Below are 7381 nucleotides of genomic sequence, written 5' to 3' on the forward strand. Positions count from 1 at the left end.
GAACTCTACTTTCAGGCCTGTGGAGGCCTCCATAAGAACCAACTGTGTGCCAGGCACATAGTCCAAGTCACAGGGATATAACAGTGTCATCAACAGAGTTCTTGTCTTCATGGAGCTTATGTATTCCAGTCTTCCAGGTGACATTTCTGGAGTGAACTGAACTTCTCTCACTATCACTTATGCAACATGTTATCTCCAAGAAGTAGGCAAACAGGGCAGTCCCCCAGCCATATGACATCAGCGACAGAGCCGCTGTGCAGTTAAGTGCTGCACCCTGTTTTCCTGCTCATGCGTTTTCCTAAACTTTGCCTGGACTTGTGCTCCTAAGGGATAGGACTCTTGCTGAATTAGAGAAGGAATTCTCTCTGTTATATCTAATGTCAAAATTGGCACTTTTTTCCTTTCACATACTGTTCTCTTCTCATTTATAGATCACATCAATGCCCTGTGGCAGAGTCAAAGCTTTTGAAGGCTCACTGTTTAGGAGCCAGAATTACTTCAAAGCCCAGGAAACTTTAAACCTTGACCAAATATCAGATACAATTTTCCAAATAAAACCAGACTTTCCAAAAATACTCTACATGGTGTACCATGCTTAAAGTTCTAAGGCCGTTTCGATATTTCTCAGTGTGCAAGCCCAGAACCACATCTTGGAACCAATTATATTTCTATTGAGTAGATTTGGTATCACCTCCAACAAACCATTCCAATTAAAATGTTTTGACTGGATGCCAATGATGTACCCAGAAGTGTGGTAACTGTCAACCCCTACTTTCCCCGGCTCTGCCCAACTTTTAGTACAAAAAGCTATGAAATATATGCAAAATAGGATACCAGAAGCCCAACCTCAGTTAAGGGTAGGGTTAGTCTTAGTCCTACTACCTGGAACCCGTTCTCTGGTGTATCTAAGAGGAGACTCTGGGCACTCATATTCCAACTGAAATAAAGCCTTCACTCCAAATCTCATTGTATGTGTCCAACAATAGTTTCTAATTATCATTTCATTTCCCACCGCCCCCCAGACTGGAGCTCTGTTCCGCCCCCACTATTAACATTTTTCTCATGCCCAAGAATTCACATGATAACTAGCTTCACAATCATCTTTTGCATATGCTGTAAGGTTACACTGCCAAAGTCACAGTTATATGTGATGCAAGACTTATTTCAATGAGAGTCAGACTCAAAGATTCCAAAGGGGTTGGTGAGGAAATATCCAGGTGAGAAGTTAGTGATGATTGCTTTAGAGGAAAGAAGGAGCTATGGTCTGCTTGATCATCCCTCCCTGCTCACACACTGACTGAAACATGGGTTAACTGTGGTGATTATTTTCTGAACCATCAATCCTCAAGACATATGGTCTGTCAAATAAATGTTTATACCACTTACAATGTGAAAGACACTAGGAAATAGAGTTTGTAACCCCCAGACACTGACAGGTCTTGTACATTTTCATTGTTTATGTCAGGGGCTAAAAACTCAAATGTCTACAAGGTCAAATATATAAGTGAGTGAAATGGGGTAAATGTAAGACAAAGGGAGTAGTGGGTTGTTGGTGAGCTGGAGTGTGCCTGTTCTATTTGAAGACATATCAATTTAATTTTAAAAAACTGAAACAAATTAAATAGGCCTGTAGGTTGTATTTGCCTTAGAGCCACCAGATTGCCAATTTTCATCTACTGAGATAAGAAATTACTGTACCATCCTTGAAACTTCAGGCTTTATGATCTCTCTGGCTAAACATATTCTTGATAGAATTACTCAGCTTTGCACAACTGTGGATGAATGGAAAAAACACTATTCAGGAGCAGAAGACCTGGGCTCTAGTTTAGAGCCTATAAAATTATAAAATGTGCTCTATGATATTGGATAAGTCCTTTACCTTCTTTAGGCCTTAGAATCCTCATCTGTAGCATTCTTGCCTATAAAGCACCTTTGTCTCTAATATTCTCTTTCCCATTTTAATCTTGCCCTTAGGAATGAGTTTCTGGGAAACAGAAGAGAAAGACACCACAATACCACTGTATTTCCATGATGTGCAAATAAGATGTCCATGATCAAGATCTGAAACAATACATTCTATGAAGATTCATGACAAGCAGTTAAATTCAGTGTGTGTGCATGTGTATGAATGGTTTGGGGCAGGAGATAGTGAGGGAGCACAAGGTGGAACAGTTCCATTTTTATTTTTTCCAGTAATGCTGATTTATAGGTCTGACTCATGAATAATTGTCAGCAGGGAAACAGGAAACGGGTGCTACCTAAGGATTTCCATTCACCATTAATTGACTATTCATTCATCCAACAAACATTGAGCACCTCAGAGTCTGGTGATGTGATCCTATGGATCCTATGGATCTAATTGATTAGCATCAAGAGGCATCTGGTTTCACTGAAGAATAAAATGAACACAAAGGATGTGGTGATTGGGGTGTTTCCAAATGATGTCCTCTCTTCAGGTATAAATTGGCTGTATTCAAACTGGTCCTACTGGGATTGTCACAGATAGTAGTAGAGACTAAATGGGTAAGACTTTAACTATAGCTGCTTTGGGGCACCTGGGTGGCTCAGTCGTTTAAGCACTTGCCTTCAGCTCAGGTCATGATCCCAGGGTCCTGGGATCGAGTCCCACAACTGGGCTCTGTGCTAGATGGGCAGCCTGCTTCTTCCTCTACAACACTTGTGCTTTCCCATTCTCTCCTTCTCTGTCTCCCAAATAAATAAATAAAATCTTTAAAAAAAATAGCTGCTTTGCTTTGATGCAATTTATGTATTGGGGTTCCTCATATGATTTCATCTGAAAAAGTAGTTTTACTAGATGTGGTAGGCTAAATAATGCTGCCATCACCACCACCACCCCACCCAAGAGATCGACATCTCAATTCCTGGAACTGGGATGCCTGGGTGGCTCAGTGGTTGAGCATCTGCCTTTGGCTCAGGGTGTGATCCCAAGGTCCTGGGATTGAATCCCACATGGGGTTACCCACAGGGAGCCTGCTTCTCCCTCTGCCTGTGTCTCTTCCTTTCTCTGTGTGTCTCATGAATAAATAAAATCTTCAATTCCTGGAACCTGTGAATGCTACCCCACAGGGCAAAAGGGTTTGGCAGGTGTGTTTTAAATTAAGGATCTTGAGAAGGGCAAATTATCTGAGATTATCCCGGTAGGACCAATGTAATCACAATGATAAGAGGAAGCCAGGAGGGTTAGAGTCAGAAAGACAGAAGGCAATGTGACAACAGAAGCAGAAGGTTAAGTGATCCCACCACAGGACAAAGAATATGTGCAGCTTCTAGCAACCAGAATAGGAAAGGAATGGATTCTCTTTTAGAGCTTCCAGAAGGACCACAGCCCTGCTGACGCCTGGATATTAGTCCAGTGAGATTGTTTTCAACTTTTGACAACCAGAACTGTAAGATAATAAATTTGTGTTTTTTTAAACCACTAAATTTGTGGTGATTTGTTACAGCAGGTATAGGAAATGAATACACTAGTATAAAACACTGTGATGTTTGGAGGCCCTTCTAATCAAAGGCCAGGTCTTATTTAACCAGAGTGTATGTAGACAGATGTTTTCTCAGAGCAGTGCCTCTTCATGACTCTAGGGTCCCTATTTTACTGACACTGTAGTCAAAATTCTAAGTGTGAGCTACTTAGATGGTCCAATTTTGAACCGTTTTCACACCCATCAGTTTCCCTAAGCCAGAAGCTGATTTCCTTACTTTAGGTAGCACTCAGAAACCTCCAGGTTTCCTCCCTGTAATAGCACTGACCCACTTCTGCAAGCCATTGCTAGTTTAACGATCTGAAAAGGATATGTAAATTCTTATTCTTCTCCATCCTATTTTCTAACCTGGCTGGATTAAGGGGTAATCAGAAATTAATGCTCTGAGTAGGCGCTTCTTCTGACTCAACAGTGAAAACAAGTCAGCAAAAACTTCAGTGACCATTTTATTGCCCGCCTCCACTCTAACAGGGTTAACGATTATGAGGCAGGGAACTTAGGCATCATTTCCCATTGGGATTTTGGCTGTTCTTTTAGTTCCTGAAATTAAAACAAAACAGGAAATAAACTGTGCATGGTAAAAACTTGTTATATGGTAAGGTCAAGGGATGTTTTCTTCAGTGCTTCTTTCTCTTTGGATCAGCAAGGCAGAGGAGAGGAAGGCTCAGTAGGCTGAGTATCAGGCAAAGTGGTTCGAGTCCTGGTTCTGCTACAAACTTGCTATCTGAGTTTAAGTCCCTCAATTATCTGTGTGACTGAGATGGCACTTAATTTCAAAGAAACTTTTCATCTTTAGCAGTCCGAATCAATGGTCCCCAGATTTCTTGATATTATGAACCAGTAACATTTCCCATGGATATACTGGACACATATGTAAGATTTACAAAGTTTGATCACCAAATGAGGACAGTTAGAAATCTACCATGATAGGAGCACCTGAGGGACTCAGTCTGTTAAGCATCTGACTCTTGATCTCAGCTTAGTCTTGATCTCAGGGTTATTGAGTTCAAGCCCCATGTTGGGCTCCATGCCCAACTTTAAAAAGAAAAAATCTACCATGATAATTTCAAAAACGGCGAGACATTATATTACCAAAAGAGTTGGAAGAACAGGGATCCCTGGGTGGCGCAGTGGTTTGGCGCTTGCCTTTGGCCCAGGGCGTGATCCTGGAGACCCGGGATCGAATCCCACATCAGGCTCCCGGTGCATGGAGCCTGCTTCTCCCTCTGCCTGTGTCTCTGCCTCTCTCTCTCTCTCTCTCTGTGACTATCATAAATAAAAATAAATAAAATTAAAAAAAAAAAGAGTTGGAAGAACATAATCTCAAAACAGAGGACATGCCATTATGTTCATTCCTTTTAAAAAACTTCATGAAAAATGCACTAACTTGTCTATTTTTCTCATTTAGATACAGACATGGGAAACACTGTCTAAGAAAGACTGACAAAGTCCCTCAGACCCACTTTGGGGATTCAATGTTCTACAGGACCAAAACTTTCTTCTGTTTCCCCTTAAGTCACCCTAAGTGGATGATCCCTTCTGCCACGTTTACTCATTGCCACTCCAGTCAGAAACCCATCACAGACGATGCCATCAGGCCTTCTCCTCTCCAAGAGAAAAATAACAGACATATCTAAAAGCCTCAGCAGAGAACAAGGAGGAGAATAAGGTGGAAGCTGGGTTTGATGGGTCGGAAAAAAATCAAACAAATCAAGAGGACATGTGTGCTCATGCACACACACACATTCCAAAAGAAAAATCCAGGAAATTTAAAATTTGACCTCGGGCATCTGAATCTAAGTCTCATTCATGTGACTCTGGTTCACAGAGAAAAATGCCATACCCTAGATTGCTCCACACACCAGAATAAGCCTCTCTAAGCATTTCAGAAAATGCTACAAAGATAATCCCAGCTCAGAAATGTAGGGGCTACTTATTGATTCATAGGATGGACCACTGGCCACTATTGCCACATTGTGCTAACTTTTTCTCTCTTAGACTCACAGAAGTTGGGTGACTTACCCAGTCACATCTTGTTAGTAGGAGACATACATATTGTTAGTTAAGAATTGTTAGGAAACTAACATATTGTTAGTAGGAAAGCTGAGATCCCACTGATGCCTGTCAAAATACAATGCCTACAATCTTAACCATGGTTACATACTACCTTCCACATAGTCCAGTTTCACCATAGCATAGGCTCTATGATGGTTTGGTTTCCCATTCAAGAAGATGTTTTAATCCAAACAATACAATAGGAATGATTGTGGTAAAATCTATGTGAAGGGTAAACGGGAGTTCTTTGCAAGTATGAAATTATTTCAAAATGAAACATTATTAAAACAATAAAAGATGGCCCCAAAAATCTAAATTTGGGTGATTTGTTGAGAATGATACAAAGGCCTGAGTGCATTCAGTACTTATTATGTACTACACAATGTGCAAAACACTTCACAGGAATCATTTCATATAATTCTCAGAACAACACTTTAAGTACTACGATTATCCACAATTTTCTTTTTTTTTTTCTTTTTCTTTTTTTTTTTTTAATCTTTATTTATTTATGACAGTCACAGAGAGAGAGAGAGAGAGGCAGAGACATAGGCAGAGGGAGAAGCAGGCTTCATGCACCGGGAGCCCGATGTGGGATTCGATCCCGGGTCTCCAGGATCGCGCCCTGGGCCAAAGGCAGGCGCCAAACCACTGCGCCACCCAGGGATCCCTATCCACAATTTTCAAGTGAAGAAACTAAGATACTAAGAAATTAAGTCATCTGGCAGAGGTCACACACCTAGCAAGTGGACTTCAACCATGATCTAGACTAATGCTTTTCCACTATAGTACACCAGTTGGATATGGGGTATTGGTATTTCAAGCATATAGATGTGAAGAGATGATATTAACAAACATCCATTTACCTATGCTCTGCATTATCAAATCTTAATTTTAGCCATATTAGTTTCAAACCTTATTTTTTTAAGAAATAAAAACTATTTCATGATACCAAAACCAAACAAGGACACCACAAAAAAGAAAATTATAGGTCAATATCCTGGATGAACATATATGTAACAATACATTAAAAGGATCATACACCACAATCTAGTGGATTTATTCCAGGGATGCAAGAATGGTTCAACATCTGCAAGTCATTTTGATGCACCACATTCATAAAACAAAGGATAAAAATCATATGATCTCTCAGTAGATGCTCAAAAGAGTATTTGACAAAATTCAACATCCATTTACGATAAAGATTCTCAACAAGGTGAGTATAGGGAGAACATGAGTCAACATAATAAAGGTCACATATGAAAAACTCACAGCTAATATCTTTTTTTATTTTTTTAATTTTTATTTATTTATGATAGTCACAGAGAGAGAGAGAGAGGCAGAGACATAGGCAGAGGGAGAAGCAGGCTCCATGCACCGGGAGCCCGACGTGGGATTTGATACCGGGTCTCCAGGATCGCGCCCTGGGCCAAAGGCAAGCGCTAAACCGCTGCGCCACCCAGGGATCCCCTCAGAGCTAATATCTTACTAAAAGCTTTTCCACTAACATTAGAACCGAGACATGGATGCCCACTCTTGCCACTTTTATTCAACATAGTATTGGAAACCCTAGTCAGAGCAATTAGGCAATAAAAAGAAATAAAAGGCATCCAAATTAGAAAGGAAGAAGTAAAACTGTCACTATTTGCAGATGATATCACATATAGAAAACTCTAAAAGACACCACAAACTGTTAGAATTAATGAATTCAGTCTACGGCCATACCACCCTGAACGCGCCCGATCTCGTCTGATCTCGGAAGCTAAGCAGGGTCGGGCCTGGTTAGTACTTGGATGGGAGAATTAATGAATTCAGTAAAGTTGTAGAAT

At 40.5% G+C, this 7381-nt stretch overlaps 1 pseudogene; it reads left to right on the forward strand.

Moving 5' to 3' along the window:
- The first annotated feature begins 7263 nt into the window (after positions 1-7263).
- Positions 7264-7381, forward strand: LOC140596326 (5S ribosomal RNA; annotated as a pseudogene).

This window comes from Vulpes vulpes, chromosome X (genome assembly GCF_048418805.1).
Source record: "Vulpes vulpes isolate BD-2025 chromosome X, VulVul3, whole genome shotgun sequence".
Taxonomy (NCBI): Eukaryota; Metazoa; Chordata; class Mammalia; order Carnivora; family Canidae; genus Vulpes; species Vulpes vulpes.